This window comes from Lycium barbarum, chromosome 6 (genome assembly GCF_019175385.1).
Source record: "Lycium barbarum isolate Lr01 chromosome 6, ASM1917538v2, whole genome shotgun sequence".
NCBI lineage: Eukaryota > Viridiplantae > Streptophyta > Magnoliopsida > Solanales > Solanaceae > Lycium > Lycium barbarum.
This window is the reverse complement of record NC_083342.1, coordinates 101,385,082-101,404,738: the sequence shown is the minus strand read 5'-3', so window position 1 is coordinate 101,404,738 and position 19,657 is coordinate 101,385,082. Positions and strand designations below refer to the sequence as shown.

Here is a 19,657-nt window from a genome sequence, read left to right as displayed (position 1 = left end):
TTCGGTAAAATGGACATAACTTCTTGTACAGAGCTCTGTTTGGGCTCCATAATATACCGTTGGAAAGCTATTTCAAAGGGATACAACTTTCATGTTTTAAGTTTCCTCAAATTACCAACTGAGTTTCACCAAATTGGACTGGAAGACAGACGTATCGAAAATTTAGCCGATTCTATCGAATTTTAAGTGCCTTACTATTAGCCATATTGAGACGATCATATCTCCTTGCTCCAATCTCTGATTGTCTTGGTCCTTATATCGTTAGAAAGGTATTTCTACATGCTACAACTTTCATTAAGGGTACTTTCCCGAATTCCCAACTAATCAAGGAGTTATCTCTCCCCGAAGTAGGCCTATCAACCATTTTCGCAAAACGTTCAAATCTTCAGTTTTTCCACTAAAACTCTAATGATATGAGTCTAAACTTAGTTCCAAGATACGGGGGGTTACATTATCTCCCCCTTGGGATCATTCGTCCTCGAATGATGGATTCTGATAAAGAGTGACCGTCGAGATATGTGCACACTAACTGTCATGAGCACATGAAAACTGAACTGAAAAGGGTCTGAACTGAATTATTTATTGAACTGAACAACTACTAAGCTGACTGTCTAATAGGCTGAATACTGATAATGTAGAAACTGTAGAAGGAAAGATCTGAGAGGGGAAGGTATAATACCTTCACCGGTTTCTGCTGATTCTTCAAAGAGATAGGGATAGATGGACTTCATGTCTTCTTCTGTTTCCCATGTAGCCTATTTAACTTTATGACTTCGCCACAAAACCTTCACTGAGGCTACCTCCTCAATCCTCAACTTGCAAACATGGTGATTAAGGATTTTCACTGGGACTCTTTCATAAGTCAAATTATCATTGACTGTTATGCTATCAATCGGGACAATCAATGACGGGTCTCCCACACACTTTCTCAACATGGACACTTGAAACACTGTGATTCAATTAGGGAATGTTCTGTGACCTTGATTTGAGTATTATGTGCCTATCTGTTTATCTTGTTGATTTTGTGCTTATATGCGTGAAATAATCTTAGTTGGCCTATGATGCTTACTCAGTATGTGTTGTTTGTATTAATGTTACTCTTGCTGCACCATTTTTGAGTACAAATTGTGTTCCAGAGATTTCACCCGACCACATCTCTAGCTTGAATCTAGTTTGCTTGATCAGATCCGAGGGTGAGCTTCTATCTATGTCATGCCTCCTGAATATCTTTCTTTCCAAATGTCTACTTTCATTCCAGACATTATTTATTATTATATTTGACATATATTTTATCCTTTAGACATTGTTGGTTAGAGTCCTTGTAAGATGACTTTCAGATTTTGGGAATTCAATAGTTAGACTTCGGCACTTATATCTTTATTCATTTATGACTTGGTTAGACTATTTATTTATTCACTTATTTATTAATTGTCAGAGTATAAATGATTAAAGAAGTTGAAATTGGCTAGTCATTAATGGGTTAATAGGTAAGGGTTTGCCTACTAGTGATAATAAGATAAGTGCCCGCACGATCGGTAATTAGGGTCGTGACAGTTGGTATCCGAGATTTAGGTTCTTGAATCTCGTTGTACAAGGACGTGTCTAGGAAAGTCTTGCGGATGGGTCCGAAGAGCTCCGTACTTATCTGCGGGAGGCTATCAGACATTTTGGAAACTTCCACCCTTTTTATTCTTTCGTGCTACTTCAGTCAAATTGGTATCTAGTCGATTCCAATTGGTATCTGCCCTTTCCTGTCTTATTCTTCCAGGAATGGTGGAGACTTAGTTCCTAAACTCTTATGCGAGCGGGTTTTGTTATGACATGACTTGATATGGTACTAGCTGTGTTTTCCTGATTTGGACACATCACTAAGTTCAGTATTCAGTTATGATTTGAGGCTTCCATTGTGTGGGATGGTGGTTGAGACTCGTTCATTGTGTGGGTTCTTTCAGGAATGTGGTTATCGATTTTAGATCGGGAAGCGATATTATGTGTGACGAGTGGAGACTTATGATGTTGGGAAGTTGGGGTCCTAGTCTTTTAGTAAAGGATAAGTTCATCTGTTTTCTTACTTAGAGGAATGATAAGAATATCATGGAATCGAGAGCTAATTGATTTGAGAATTATGTTGCGATCATACATGGTACAATAGACATAAGGGTTTACTGTTGAGTGGTTATGCTAGTTATGTCGTGAGCAGTGATTGATTAATTAGATAACTTAGTGATGGTCAAGTATAAAGTTTTTAGTACTCAAGGAAATATTGTGCGATAGTCAAATTTCAGGTTGAGATATGTCAAAAACCAGGAATCATTCTGGTGACTGGTGCCCGCCGCAGTGGTTCAACCGCTGTAGCGAGCCTGCATCAGCGAAGGTATGACCACTGTAGTGAACGGCGTACAGTTTTTCTTCGTACTTCCTAAGTTAGAACCCTTGTCATTTCCCTTCATCATTTTCTAAGCATATTTGGGTGATTTTGAGAGCCTTGTACCTATCGTGTAAGTTCAGCTAGTTCCTACTACTACTAGTGTTACTACTAGGTTGAGTTAATCGAAGAAAAAGGAATAATCGCGCGAATGGTTAAGGGTGTTCTGGTTAGACAAGTAAGGCATCGTAATGGTAAATTGATGATGAGGTTTGAATTAATTCGAGTTATAAAGAACATTTTGGAATTTTAGTTAAAGGAATTTGAGCAAAGGCACCTTGATGGAAATACGTCAGAGCAATAGTAGGATGGTATATGTGGTACGCTGGATTTAGAAAGTTTTCGATTTAGAATTGAGTAAGTTAAGGGAAACTCTAGGGTGTAAGGTGTGTGATATGCTACTATCTTCAGGATTGACTTAGCTAGTTTGCAAGACTTGTGATGTTGCGGTATCCTATTGAGTGGGTTCGAGAAATAATTAGATGGTAACGATGATTGTGATTTGATTGGAGTTGGGGAACTGATGAATCAAGAGAAAAAAAATGGTTGATCGAGAATCGACAAAAATAAGGTACATCTTCGGAATTACTTAGGTCAGTGTATGTGTGGAGGTTTTGTCTCACATATTTAAAACGGGTGTGATTGTGAGTATGCTTAAGGAAGGGAGTCTACAAAAAAGGACTAAGTGATATGACATAGTTTCGTGAGGGTTCTTGATCAGCGACTAGTGAGAAGCAAATTTCAGGTAACCGACGTGGTAGGGCTTATGGAAGTGGCTTGTGTGATACAAAATTATCCAATAATTTTGTAGCACTCTACATGGAATGAGTTAGTATGGGTTAAAGGAGAGGATTTCTGAAAATCCCTATAATGCGAAGGTTCAGGATCTTAAGTTCATGGTGGGGGAACAAGTGTTGTTGAAAGTCTCACCCATGAAGGGTGTAATGAGATTTGTGAAGAAAGAAAAGCTTAGTCTTAGATATATTGGCCCGTTTGAGATTCTCGATCGTGTGGGGGAGGTAGCGTATGAGTTAGCTTTACCCCCAAGTTTTTCCGGTGTTGATCTAGTGTTTTACGTCTACATGCTGAAGAGGTATCATGGTGATGGGTCCTATATCATTTGTTGGGATTCGATTCTGTTAGATCAAAATTTTTCCAATGAAGAAGAGCCTAGTGCTATATTAGATAGGGAGGTAAGTAAGTTGAGATCAAAAGAAATCGCGACTGTTAAGGTCCAGTGGAAGAATCGTCCTGTTGAGGAAGCCACTTGGGAGACCGAGTCAGATATGGGTAATAAGTATCCCCATCTTTTCACTGAGTCAGACACCTTTTCCCTTGTTTCCTTCCCTCTTGTCCATTTAGGGACGAACGGTGGTTCAATTGGTATCGGATGTAATGACTCGCTTGGTCGTTATGCGTGCGTTGACCATTCTACCCTTGCCAGTGCTTTTTCGAGGTTAGGAATGAGCGGACCTAAGTAAATTGGGGTATGTTTTATGTTGTGTTTTGTGACTCATAAGTGACTATGTGATGTGTTTTTAACTTGGTTTGTCTGTTGGCTGTGTTAGCAAGGCCTTAGAATGATTTTGAGAGACTAAGTGTAAAAGTAGAATTTTTTTTGTGCTCACTGCCTAAAACCCACTGTTGTAGCGGAAGGATTTCCACTGCAATGGTACCACTGCAGCGAAGGGTGGGTTCTCGAGGGCACGTTACATCGAAGGTATGTCGCTCTGCAGCGGCGCGGGGACCGCTGCAGTAGTCCTCATTAAGTCAAAAACCCGATTTAAATACCTTATTTCGACCCCACTCCTCACATAATCCCAAAAACAGTTCCAAAGAGCATAGAGGCGACTTTCTAAGGCTAGGGCACTATTCTCCATAGAAGGTAAGCCTTAATCACTAACTTTCTTCGCGTAATGTTCTTAGTTGATTCTTGTTTCAATCAAAGGACCTTTAATGGGAACTGAAGGGTAGAATAAAAATACCAAGGAAACCCTAGAATATTAATGGGTATTGTTAATTGTTGTTTATTATTGTTTAATTATCTTAGAGTAGGGATTATCGCTTCATAGCATGATAATTTGCTATTAAATGGTGAAATTGTTTAAATGAAACCTAGGGTTCGTATAAAAATGGAATCTTTGGCCTAAAAACTATGTAAGGAGGGTTAAATTGATTAGAAAACCCATTAACTGGTTCAATATGAAGACTGAGACTAGAATTAGGATGATTATGGTCCTAAGAATTAATTAACCAATTGAAAAGGGTAGAAGTAGTTGGGTCTTCTTTCCCAATTGTTGTTCTTGTTTGAATAGAAGGTTTATCGCTTACTTAGCATCATATTGCTGGACTTTGATCGTTCTGAGGCGCTTCAGAAATAGAAGGCTCGTGGGGATAAGTTTGTGGCTCCTGTTCTGCATTCGAGATAGGTTACGACTTACTTTAGTTGGACTTTGATTAGTAAAGCATATATATTGTGTAGAACTAACGGGAGAAAGCATGACTAGGTCTTCAGACAAGATGTATGGCTAGATATTATCTAGGTTGGTATGACTTCTGATTATGTGGACTTGTCGCCGTTATTTACGCATTCTGAAGGTGTTATTGTATTCATACTGTGGTGATTCGATACGGATTTCTATTAGGATGGTTGTTGTTGATGGTGTCTTGTTTCTCTATTATTATGATTAGACCTGTTACGTGAATTGTTGTGTTGTGATACACTGTACTCCATTCTCTCTTATTGTGACAAATATCATCGGAGAAAGGAAGGATAATGAGTTTAGACCTAAATTGTGATATATACTTTTGGTAGTACTAAGATGGAAACTTGACGTATAACTTACTGTTGATGATGATATTGTGCATGGTATACATTCTCATTATATACATATATTGATATTGAGTTATGACTTGGTGTTGATGATGATATATAATAAAATGGAACACCTTGGTGAAACAAGACTTAGTTGTGAGGTGTACTCGTTATATGTGAAAGTAAAGGGGAACATAGACTCTTTGTGTTGATTCAGATGGTTTGTATGATTCATTCCATGGTTAAACTGACTTATCTAAAGTCCTGGTATGGCTTATTGTATTGTGACTTGAACTTTCATTGCATTTGATTTCACTGATTGATCATGCTTACTGTTGAGTTGATTTATATAAGTCTTGATATGGCTTATAGCGTTGTGACTTCCATAGTATATTCATTAAGATTGATTACATTGATTTAAACATTTTGCATTCATTCACTCATACATGATGGAACTGGTTCGGAAATGATTCATGAAAGACTCGTGTCATGATGCCTTGTGTTTGACATTAACATTGTTAACTGCTCATAATACATACATACAAATGAATTGGATTACGCTGAGACATACATTGTGATGGATAATACTGATAATAATTGAAGATGTAACATATACATCTACGTAACGCACATTTGACACGGGGTGGCGATGTGGCCTTGGTGTGAACTCGTGGTCCGAGTTTCGTTCCGGAACGAGTGGTACATGGACATGATGGGTTCCCTGCAGGTCATGATTATTTGGGAAAAAACATTACCATTTAGCATGTGTGTACAAGTTTGAGGTATCTGGCCAGTGCATTGCATTGCATTGCACATCATTAGATTTTGCATTGTACTTCATTACCTTTTATTCTGCATTATTATATGGCTTGTTTAGTTTTGATTTTGGTATGGTTTGTTGAAACGGTTGTGTGGTATAGATATAATTATTGACTGAATTAATTTGTGGATTAGTGACTCTTCTTAAGGTCGGAACTTGGACTTGTGAATATTGTGTGAGAGTATTGAGACTCAACAGACTTGTGGTTTAGAAGTTTCATCATAGGCTGTGATTCAGTTATGGAATGTTCTGCGACGTTGATTCTAGTATTATTTGCCTATCTGTTTATCTTGCTGAATTTATGTTTATATGCGTGAACTAATCTTAGTCGGCCTATGATGCTTACTCAGTACGTGTTGTTTGTACTGATGCTACTCTTGCTGCACCCTTTTTGAGTGCAAATTGTGTTCTAGAGATTTCACCCAGACCACATCTCTAGCTTTAAGCTAGTTTGCTTGATCAGATCTGAGGGTGAGCTTCTATCTATGCCATTCACCTGAAGATCTTTCTTTCCAGATGTCTACTTTCATTGCAGACATTATTTATTATTATATTTGACAGATATTTCATTCTTTAGACATTGTTGGTTAGAGTCCTTGTACGATAACTTTCAGATTTTAGGAATTTAATAGTTAGACTTCCGCACTTGGATCATTTATCATTTATGACTTGGTTAGACTATTTATTTATTCACTTATTTATTGATTGTCAGAGCATAAATGATTAAATAAGTTGAAATTGGCTACTTATTAATGGGTCAATGGGTAAGGATTCGCCTACTAGTGATAATAAGGTAGTTGCCCGCACGATTGGTAATTAGGGTCCTGACAGTTGGAGTACCTATTGAACCGATTGGATTTCAATTTGGTTAAGAATATATGCAGTTTTTCACTTTTTTTTTTTTAATAAGAAAAACCAGTTACTCCATTTTGAATTAGAGTAACTGTTCCAAAGTTAATGAAATTCTGCTTTAAGCCCTAAGTTTATGTTCCAAAGTTAGTTAAGTTCTACATTTATGAGTAGTCATACCTGGTTAAATGCAAGTACAACAAAGTTAGTGAAAAGTTCTGCCTTAAAACACAATTTTGTGTTCCAAGTAAGTCAAGTTCTACATTAAGGCAGAACTTAGATTGCAAAATTCTGCCTTAAGGCATAGTTTAGCATACAACTCTGCCTAATCAACATAGACAGTTTTAAACAATTATGCCTTGCACCTGTGTGACTAATAAGTCAATTGATTTTTTGACAAGTGCATCTTCTCTATATGCAAGAAATTTAATAAAAATGGCGTCAAGTTACATCTATATAGCTTTCAGCGGAAAATGGGATGCCAACAACTATGTGAATCATGAGACCAAGCTAATACTTGTAAACGATTGTGTAACTTTAAGGAATTCACTCAATAAATATTTGAGACACATACACAGTATAGTGAGCAGAAAAAGGACAACATATGGTTTGACACTAATGAGAAAACATGCAAAGGGATGCGGGTAACAAACGATAAGGAGCCTAGCACTTTCTCGTACTTGCTCAACAACAATGAGAAGTTCAGAAATTCCCGTTTCATAGTAGATTTCAATACAACTGATGCCGAAGGTTAGACCATAGAAGAAACTGACAAACAACTCTGCATTGCTTATGAAGAACACATATCTGTAGATGACTTTCATGAGGAACAACCCAACCGTAATGAGCAAAACTTTGGGATTCAACATTACTAAATTGAAATGCTAACTCCAAACCAAACACCCGAACCACCACAAATACAGCTACCCACTATTGCACAAATTGAAAATAACGGCCTACACACTTTCAACATCCAGATTCAATGGAGATTTTATTGCTGACTCCAAGCCCAACAGTTCAAGAAACACAAATACAGCCATCCAACCAAAGAAACATACTAAAAAGGAAGAGAATACAAACTGTAACAACAATTTTGACACCTACTGCATCATTGGATCAAATACAAGTTGGTACTTTTTGTAGAGACGAAGATGCTGCCAAGAAGTGCATGAATACCATTGCAATTACACGTCATCAACAGTACACGATCGAAAAATCTTGCAGACAACGGTATTACATCAGATGTCTTGACTCAAACTGTATTTGGCGTTTCCACAGTTCAAGTTTGAAAGAATCAAGACTTTTCAAAGTGGTTAATTGAAAAGAAACACAGTTGTTCCATGTATTTCATCACCTCTGACATCAGAAATGCAACATCAAAGGCCATAGCATAGTACATTACAGACCTAGTACGCCATACACTGCAAGAGATAATATCCAAATTTGTGATTGAAGAAATGTGGAGCAGATATGGGTTGCACATTGGTTACCACAAAGAAAAGAGTTCCCTCCAACATGCTTACGATGTGATAAGAGGTGCCCAGAAAATAATTACAAACTACTACTATAATATCTTCACATGATGAAATAAAGAAATCCAGGCATAACGTTAACAACAAATGGGACAATACAAATAAGTTTAAGTATGCCTTTTTAGCTTATGGTGCATCCATTGAAGGTTGGAAATACTGCAGACCGGTAATGATGGTGGATGCAACGTTCTTGAAATCGAAATACCACGGTGTCCTTATGATAGCAGTAGCAAAGAATGGTAACAACATCATATTCCCTCCTGCATTTGCAATTGCAGACTCCGAGAACAACAAATCCTACATGTGGTTCTTCAGACATTTAAAGTTGGTGTCTGGCATGCAAGAAAACCTATCAATTCTTTCTGATTTCCACTTAGAAATTACAAATGCAATCAAACAAGTGTATCTAGATTGCCAGCATGGAATATGCATCTACCACATGGAGAAAAACTTGCAGAAATATTTTCCATCTGAAGCGATTTTAGACCTATTCTACAATGCAGCAACTATATACAAACGGGTAGATTTCGATAGCTACATGAAATAGATACGAGAAATTGACCCAAAAGTTGCAGAATACATAGAAGAAGAACCACAAGAAAGATGGGCATATTCATTTCACACCAACAGGCGTTACAACATGCTTACAACAAACAATGTAGAGATAATAAATTCTATGTTGAGGAAAGCAAGGAAGCTGCTAGTATTGGCATGTATAGATTACATACAAAACAAGCTGCAAAATTAGTTTTACCAGAAAAGATTGAATGCAGCAGGCCCATCCCGTGACCTGACGTGTTGGGCTGAAAAGATGTTGCTTGAAAGGATAAGTAGAGGCTTGACAATGAAAGTAAGTTTACTTTACCAACACTTGACTCATGCCAAAAAAAAAAAGCAACAACAAAGTTATGTCATTCCAAAGTTAGTAAAGTCAAGGCCTTAAGGCATAACTTTACTTTTCAAAGTGAGTGGCCTAACTTAGATTCCAAAGTTAGTCAAGTTAGGCCGTAAGACATAACTTTAGATTTCAAAGTTAGTCAAGTTAGGCCTTAAGGCCTAAATTTAGATTTCAAAGTTGAACACTCCAGGCCTAAATTTACTCATTTATATTACTACTTTCCATAGGTAGAAAATATCACTGCTGTCAAATTTGTCGTGAAAGATTACGGTTATCAATATAACGTAAACCTGAAGGACATGAGTTGTGACTGCTTGGAATTTCAAACTGACGAGTTACCATGCACACATGCCGTGGCAGTTATAGATAAGAGAAGTTTCAACAAATTTATATACTGTTAGGACTGGTTCAAGAAACAAACATGGCAAGAGACATATAAAAGTGAAATCCTATCATTTGGAAATGAATACTTGTGGAGTGTTCCAGAAAACATCAAGGATATCAAAATAACACTACCTGCTACCAAAATCAATCTTGGAAGAAAACAAACAAAAAGATACCACCTAAGAGGAGAAACAACAAAGTACATGTACAGATGTGGTAGATGCAAGTTCTTCTGACACTCTAGGAAAACATGTAACCATGGTCCAGCTCTCAATCCATACGCAAGAAAATACTGGAAAAAGAAAATTGCTATGATCACATGACACCATTGAAAATGCTATATAAAATCTTTTATGAATATAATATAGATGATATGAAATTTGATTCTGCCTAAAAAAGCAAAATTTGCTATAAGTAAGACTCACATCAGCATAATCTCAAAGGAACTTATACCTTTTTGCATAATTATACTTTCCTCTATTGCTTCTTTTCTTTTTTTTTATGAAATTTCTATCTTCCAGCACTTGTGTTCCATAAAAACATTAGAGGAAAAAAAAAGTAATTTTACTTATTCAGTTTTATAATTTATGTCTCCTGTGGCAGGTATAATAGCTTTTTGCCGGAGAAAAAGGACAAAACAAAATTGTTATCTCAAAGACTACAACCTAGTAAGGCAAGTTAGGCCTTAAGGCGTAAGTTTAATACAACTTAGGCCTTGAGGCATAACTGTATTCTTTACTCTATTGTTAATTTATTTTACATACTAAAAATGGCAAGGATAACAAAAATTTCAAACATAAAAATTGAAAATGAAACAACAAATATATATATAAAAAAAATCATTCATAATAATATGAGAAATGATGATCCTATAATAAAATGAGGATCATGAATTACTTGAAAAACAAATCTAATCTACAATTACATCTCCTGATTTTTTTTAACAACAAAGCCAACACCAGTGTTGCTTGGGCAAACTTGGAAACATAGGGTGTCTCCTTCCCTCAGTCTGATGGTATCAACAAGCTGTTTCCAGCCCCGACAAAGGTACCTGTAAGAGCCAAGTCTGTATGTCATACTGAATGCATAGGGATGAAAACAATGGATTCACATTCATGATCAGGAAGACTATCTAAGATGTGGTTGAGAAGAATCTACAAAAAATTTTAAAAAATTACTAAAATTAAATAAGACTTGAATAAAAAATCAGATGAATAAAAAAGTTAAATGCTAAATTTTACACAAACAAAATCATCATTTTGGACATAGGATCTGGTCAAAGTTTTCTCAAAATATGCATTCATTTTTTTTATCTTGCAAGAATTAGATAAGAATTTCAGGTGAGAATATAGTGATATCATAATGAACAAAGAAGTCCTTATTTATAGTGTAAAGTATTTTTTTCAGTCAAATATATTGAACACCATGAATTAATGTGACTACTAGTATGACTGAAATAAATAAGGTTGTTGACTACTTTATTGACTACTAGTCAAATGCACTTCCCAACTTCTGCTTTAAGGCCTAATATTGTTGTCACGACCCAACCCCATGGGCCATGACTAGTGCCCGAGCTGGACACTCATATACGTACCTGTTAGATATAGCCAAATTGAAACTATGAACAATATGGAAACTTGCAAAAGAACTCTGAAGGTTCATAACGTCATCATATATATATGTCCAGCTAACTGTCTCCTGAGGAGTCACAACTGATCAAATCATAAAATGATACGCAAGCCGACAAGGCTGCCACTACATATCAATATCATGCGCAAGCCAACAAGGCTGTCACTACATACGAACATATCCATAGCACATCGTATAGACACAGCTTAACAAACTTATACACAACCCACACATATGTCTACAGACCTCTAAGAGTATCGATAGCGAAATATGACGGGACAGGGCCCCGCCGTACCCCTGGGTAAACATATACGTACATCATAAGATCTGTACCAAAAGTCTAGGCTCCGGAACAACAGAGCTCTCCAAGACAGCTGAGTGGAAGTCCTATGCTGAAGGGTCCCCAAACCGACTATCTGTACCTGCGGGCATGAAACGCAGCCCCCGAAGAAAGGGGGTCAGTACGAGATATGTACTGAGTATATAAAGCATGAAATACAATAAAGAGGATCATAACTGAAATAGAGATTACCGGAAACAAGTATAACTTTTAAAATATCAATACATTTGCCTTATGAAATGAAAATCATGCATATCAATATCATATATCATATCCGGCCCATTATGGGACTCGGTGAATAAGGTCGCCACATACCATCCTTGGCGCCATAATTCACATCATCACATCATCACACGATAACATCATCATATATATATATATATATATATATATATATATATACCGTATCCCGACCCTCTAGTGAGGGACTCGGTGAACAATGCAGTGAAACTGTGCACGAGAACGTATCCTGGCCCGGGACTCAGTGAAAGATGTATTGAGGCAAGCACGAGTAGAGTAGTGAGCAACCATATGCAAATTAAATCATATCTGAGACTCAATAAGATAATCAAAATGAACCATCATTTGAGAATTTAGACGATAGTCATATCAAGTACCTTTCGAATGTCACTATGGATTATATTAAAATAGAACTTCTGGAATCATATACATGTATCAAGACATAATGAAATAGCTTCTGGAAGTCAAGAAAAGTAGCCATCCTAGTGGCTCTAAGAATAGGAGCTTCTTTGGAGCCATATATATACGTCGTCTGTTTGTTTCATAAAGATCATGCCAAAAAGAAAGAAGGGTTAGCTTTACATACCTGTCGTAGATCAACCGTAACCAAGCTTGCTTCGTCGCCCCTTTAATATGAAAGTAACACTATTGTTAATAAACTACGACTTCCCAAACTTATAAATCCACCACCAATTACTTATGGGAATCACTTCTTAGTTCATACTTCTTGATTAGTATTTTGACTAGTTAAGGACTTAACGGAAATCGGGCAACATTTCCTCTATATAACTCGCCTAACCCGAACTTACAGTTAATCTCTGATTATCACAACAATACCAACAACAACGACAACAACCCAATAATCTCTCTTAATCCCTTTTCAACTAATTCAAGAACACAAAATCTCTTTCCTCGAGTTTTAGTCCAAATCTATATCGATAAATTTTCCATCGATTCTCTTTATAAACACATAGACATATATAGCAACATCAAGAACGTATTATTCATGCTATTTACCATAATTTCCATCCATAACAACATCTACATAATCCACAAAACAGCCCATAAGCCAACAACAACATCAAATACGATCTACGGTATAATTTTCGTATTTCTCATCCCACAATTTAGCTATGACTTCAATGAATTTAAGTATACTTAGGAGAGGATAATTCTTACCTTATATTCCAAGAAATACTCTTCTTCCACCTTACTTCATTACGAAGAAATTTTCCGATTTGCTAGGATCCGGAGGAAACCAATATGGGTATAATCTCTATATCATTCTTCACGTTTTTGCCCCTGTGAAAGAGATTCATTTTTTTCCTCCCCACGTTGCTGCCCCTTTCTATACATGTTGAAAGAATATCTATATATATATTTATACCTAAATGTTTCCAAAACGTTGCTGCTCATATTTGTAATGAAATTATCCTCCATATTTGGATGTTATGCAATATGTATGAAATGTCCTTTTCATCTATAAAAACGTGAAGCATCCTATTTATCTAGATAATAAGTTAACAAATAAGTGTTTTAAGAGGGGCCCCCCACTGTAGACATATGCCATTTGTTGGGCCCTTTTTCATTTTGTCATCAAATGTATGTGATACGTGTAGTCCATGTAGCTGCACATGTATACTTAAATTCATTTTGTCATCAAATGTGTTTTCATTACCTTATTATTTTGTACATGTATACTCCACTTATGCATATCCCACTTGCGCCACTTGTCAATTATTTATGTGACATAGCACTAGTCCATAACTCATTTTGGTACACGCAAAATATTATTTTCAATCACCGTCGTCACACTTTTTCGTCTTAAACCATTTCGGGACTTCATTCCATATATACACCAAGTTCTTGCTTTTCATGCTTGAATATGACTAATTTCTCCGGGCTCGGGTAAATTTTCTCATGTTGGACAGTTCAATTTTCCTAGTCCAAAAATATGAGTTATTATATCTTGGACTGTATTTCATTTAAATAAATTTCGAACCTTGATGAAACTTATTTTATCCGATTCATTTGACTTCTAATCCTTTGAATATATCTGTACCATCACTCTAGCCACCTATAAGATTGAGAGATAACCTCGCTTCCGTTACTAATGTCGTTTAACTCGCACGCTTTCCAACACATGAAAACACGTGATGTAACATCCTTTCCCCCTTTAGAACATTCGTCCTCGAATGTTAAACTAATCCTGCACTTCCAATACTTCCTTAAACGTTCTTTTACTAAATTATGCCCTTCGCTTTATTATAACGCATTCCAGCTCGGTGCATAGTCTGACTTTCAGGAGGATACAACAGCCGCTTAGCTTCCAGCGCTTGAGTACATCAGCTAGTTGGTGAGCCCCTCTCATCCAGGGCTTCCCGTCTATTCCCAGTTTTTCGTGCATTAGTTAGTTCAATGGTATTTGAGGCATGTCAGTGTCTTTGATAAGTGGCGATTTTAACACTTAGTACAACCTCTTTGCTTTGCTTTTTGTGTTCTTTATTTATGATATGAGGCTATTATTTGCGTGTATTGCTACTATTTTAGGCGCATTGAGTCATAGAGAGAATTGGGATCAAACCACGTGAAAACTAGCAAAAAAGAGCTAAGGACACACGATAGCAAGGCGTGTGACTCGCATGAGTGTCCGGTGATTCGCACAGTTGACGCACGGCTTGTCAGCAAAGGAGCATAGGAACTTTAAAGGAAAAGCATCGTCCGTGAATCATGCGATTGACTCGCAAATCTTGCTCATGAATCACGAACTTGTCACGCGCTCTGCCCGAAGACTAAGAAGCTGAAATGTGCAGCGCACGAGACATGTGTGAAGCGCGCGACTCACACGCTGCGCCCGTGGCTCATCCCGTGAATCACAGAGGAGGCACGCGGGGGTATTTTTTGTCCAATTCTCTTGCACGTTTATGGGATGTATAAAAACTCTTCAAGGGTTTTGTAATGGATTATCTTTGGCCATTTTCATCAAGCTTGGATAGCTAGGTTTTTGCACCCATACTTAGGGATTGACGATTTGAAGATCTTGATAAGAAATTTCTTAATCCTTTACTCATTTCTTCTTTTCCTTGCTATGTATTGATTATCTAAGTGTGTAGCTTTCTATTCCATTACTTGAATCTTGTTTATGAAAATATTCTTGAGTAAAGTTTGGTTTGAAACTCTTGTTTTGCTTATGTATTGAATGATTTTATTTCTAATGAAGTGGGTTATTGTTTCTTTAATTAATCTCGTTCTTGAATGTTTCCAAAGGGATTAGCTAACCCTAGGACTCGCCCATTTAATTTGATTTGAGATCGAGAGAGGAAAATCGATTTGGGAAAGATTAGTTAAAAAGGATTTGAGGCATAACCCTCATCTAATGACTTGAGCTCGAGAGAGGAAAGTCACTTGGGATTATATTGATTGTGCCTAATATCACACTTTAAGGCTTCAGAAAGCTTAAAGTGAAATTCATTGATTTGGTTGAGAAACTTTCGATGAAATTTAGAAATCATTATCTATTAACATAACCTCGTTCTTAGTTGTAAAATTGTAAAATACGTTGGATCGTTACATGAGTGTAATCTCCTATTATCCATGCTTGTGGCCATTGGTCATTTTACTTGCTTTCTAGGTTAGTTTACATTTCCGCATTAGTTATAATTTTTCTCAAAAAACCAAAATATTATCTATCGTTTGGCTTAGCTTAGTAAGTGAAAGTTCCTTACTTTCTTAATCGCCTAGTACATTGTTCCCTGTGGGATCGACCCCGACTCATAGTTGGGTAAATTATATTGCATACGACTGTGTACACTTTCTCTTTGAGGAGTGGATTTGGACGTTATCAATTTTGGCGCCGTTGCCGGGGAACAATTTAGCATATTTGGGTTAGTTTGTGATTTAAGCTTGCATGCTTTGGTCCAAACTTGTGAATATGTGTTTGTGATTTTTTGTGTTTCTTTGTGTTAGTTTTTTTTAAATTATTTTTGTTACTTGTGCACTACGGCATCATGGAATGAAAATGGGTTTGATGGTTGCAACCCATATTTTGATGACCTATGTCCATATTGTTGAGAACCCCACTTTTGGCAAGATTGTGAAAATGCTCCCGGGAGAGAGATGTGTGCACCGTCTCAATTCTATGATGGGAATATTTGTAATATATGTGGTGGTCAAGGTGGACATTGGGGTGATTGTCCCAATTATTTTTCTCCCCCTCCCCCAAGTTGTTCTAACGAAAATGTTAGTTGTGCTTTTGAGTTTTCCAGGAATAATGACATGACAAGTGAAGGACAAAGTGCCGGATTTGAAGGTATCATAGAAATGCTCCAAACATACTTAGATCGGGAAGCTAAGATGGAAGAAGAGCGAAAACTCATCCAACAATCCATTTTAGAAAATGGAGAAGCTATGAAAAGAATGAATTCATTAAAGGATGCAAATCCCTCAATTGTCATGGAAGTGTTGACTTCTCAAAATGAAATGGTTGAAGAAGAGATTTCAAATTTAAAAGATGAGTCCGAGAATTCTTGTGACGACAACGAAATTTGTGAAAGTGAAGAAGTGGTTCAACTTCAAGAAGAGCAAAACTTTGAAGAAGAAATCTCCAATTCTAAAAAAAAAAGTTGAGGAAATTTTGAAAAGCATAATGGGGAGGAATGAAAAATATGGGTAAGTCTTGACCAAATTGTGGGAACAAGTTCAACATGGAGATGATGAAAATATCCAAAAGGTGTATCTTACCATGGATGCATTTTTACAAGAGTTGGACGACTCTCACAATGAAGAAAACCTTGACAAAATGGAAATTTTGAGCCAAGATTAGCTAATGAATCAAGCTCAACAAATTGAAGCCTATGGGGATCAACATGAAGGCATTTCACGGATGATGGAAGAATTTCAAAAAATGCATGTTGAGCAAAGTCAAGAAGTGGAGCTACTTGAAATTACTATCCGGAAATTGGAGGTCGAATTGAATGCAAAGATTGAGGCATGTGATGCTCAATATCAAAGGGCCATGGATTGTAGTTTTGAGTTGGTTTCCAATGAAAAATAGGTCAAGATTGATTTTCATGCGCTAATGGTGAATTGCCAACCGACCAACCCAAAAATAGTGAATGATGCCGAAGTTGAAGAAATGATACTAGAGTTGCATAAAAAAGTTCATAAAATAATTTTTGAAGACTCTAGTTCATTTTTGGATGAAGATGTCAAAGATGAGGCAAATTGGGAATTGGGGCGAGTTAGATCACATTTGTGCCTGGTTGATGATATGGAAGTTGAACTAACCGAGCCTATGGAGGATTGTGGAGATGAAGAAGAAAGCGCCTTTATTTTGAAATTTGCAATGCCAAGAAAACAAAATGACATTCCTCACTTAAAGTCCAAGAAGTGCAAAATGCGACATTCGAGAGTTTGCCTTTTTGCTCTCCTACCACCGCCTCACGAGCATCACCGGAACCTTGATTCAAAGTTGGGGCGAAAATTCATATCCTTCAAGTGGAGGGAAAAGTGGTAAAAGTAACCGTCGTGCCGCGACGTTAAATTAAGCACTTGGTGGGAGGCAACCCATCGTTTTAATTTTTTTTTAAGTCGTTTTTAAAATTTCAAGTGTAGGTACTCCTTTGAGGAAGAATGTGGAAACTCTTGGCTTGTTGATACTAATAGAGCTAGTCTCTTGCATGTGAAATGTTGAAATGCGAATACCTCTCCAAATTGTTTGTGAAAGTTAAAAATCAAGGTGCATAGGAAAGAATGATCTTTGTGACAACTTTTTGACTCATTTGGTGACTCTTTACCTACTAGTTAGGTTTACTTTGAATTATGAGATATTGTTCTATTTGTTCTTGCTTAGGAAGTGAAATTGATCCATCTTGACTAGTTCATAGGCCATGTGTGTGAGTATTTGTTGAATAATTCTTGTGCTTACTTTTATCATCTAGAACTTGCCCGGTTAGTCTTTAAATGCTAATTTTGATTATGTTGGTTGGAGAGATGACTTTGGGCTATCTTTGTGATTTTTGAAAAAGCCTCATTAGCCTTTCTAGCCTACCATTGCATAAATAATATCACTATTAACCCCATTTGAGTCTATGACCTTTTCTTTGATTGCCACATTACAAGTCTTTACTTTTTTTTATGAAAAGTCTCTCTCTTTTGAACCTTTCCCTCTTTGAACATGAAATTGTGAATTTGAGGCCAAAATCCTAAGTTGGGGGTGTTAGTGTCGTTTGAGAAGTGGTGAGGGTTGGTGTTGTGGAAAAGTCAAAAGAAATGAAGAAAATTTGAAAAATACAAAAAGGTTGCAAACTTTTTGTGCAAAAAAAATGTATCTTTGTGAAAAAGGAATTGGAAAAGAACAAAAACATTAGAAATCAAGAAAATGGTTGCACAAAAAGAAGTTGGAATAATTGTGGAAACTAGTATGCACAAGAAGGAGTGATGTTTTGAAATGAAGAGGAAAGTGGACAAAAGGTATTGTGTAGTGTTAGCGTAGTCACTTGTATCTCAAATACTTATCCTACCCTTTCCTAAGCCTACATTACAAGCTTAAAAAGTCCCTATGTGATCTTCAACCGAATGTTCATGAGTTAGTGATGAATGAAAATAAGGGCAAGCTTATGGTGTAACATTTGTTAGCACTAGAATTTCTTTGTTGAGTGTGAGTGACTTTGTGTATATGTCCCTTGTGTTGTTGTTGTTGTGAATATATTGATTTTGGGACTTTATTGCTTGTGAGGGCGTATGGATTGTGAAAGATTGGTGATGTTGAAAAATTCTACGTTAAGTCAAATGAGCATATCTAGTAAGCTAGTGGTTTTGAGTCACTTATTGAGGCTTGAGAGTTGTTGCTTGATTGTTTTGAATCTCTATTGCATTCTTGAAATTGTATTTTGAAATGAGAGAGTTATTTGGTCAAAGGTCACTAGCTTGGAGCCTAATTGTTGGTACCAACCAAAGCCATGAGAGTTGTGCTAAATTGAAGAATGTGCTTTGAAATAATAGTAGTACTACCTAAGCTTGTATTGATGGATCCTCATTGAGATTTTGGTTTTGATTTGCTTGAGGACAAGCAAAGACTTTAAGTTGGGGGTGTTGATAAGTGACAATTTTACCACTTAGTACAACCTCTTTGCTTTGGTTTTTGGGTTCTTTATTTATGATATGAGGCTATTATTTGTGTGTATTGTTACTATTTCAGGCGCATTGAGTCATGGAGAGAATTGGGATCAAACGAAGTGAAAACTAGCAAAAATGAGCTAAGGACACAGGATAGCAAGGCGTGTGACTCGCGTGAATGTCCTGTGATTCGCACAGTTGACGTACGGCTTGTTAGCAAAGGCAAATAGGAACTTTAAATGAAAAGCATCGTCCGTGAATCACGGGATTGACTCGCACGTCTTGCCCGTGAATCACGAACCTGTCACGCGCTCTGCCCGAAGACTAAGAAGCTGAAACGTGCAGCGTGCGAGACATGTGTGAAGCGCGCGACTTGCACGCTGCACCTGTGGCTCATCCCACGAATCACAGAGGAGGCATGCGGGGGTATTTTTGTCCAATTCTCTTGCACGTTTTTGGGATGTATAAAAACTCTTCAAGGGTTTTATAATGGATTATCTTTGGCCATTTTCATCAAGCTTGGATAGCTAGGTTTTTGCACCCACTCTTGGGGATTGAAGATTTAAAGATCTTGATAAGAAATTTCTTAATCCTTTACTCATTTCTTCT

At 36.9% G+C, this 19,657-nt stretch overlaps 1 long non-coding RNA gene across 1 annotated transcript; it reads right to left on the bottom strand.

The window, feature by feature from the left end:
- Positions 1-11,374: 11,374 nt before the first annotated feature.
- LOC132599876 (uncharacterized) lies at positions 11,375-13,300 on the bottom strand. The gene is made up of 3 exons (XR_009567055.1): positions 13,112-13,300; positions 12,519-12,558; positions 11,375-11,774 (listed from the first exon to the last, which is right to left on the bottom strand). It is a non-coding gene; the product is annotated as an uncharacterized LOC132599876 (long non-coding RNA).
- Between the last annotated feature and the right edge of the window lie 6,357 nt (positions 13,301-19,657).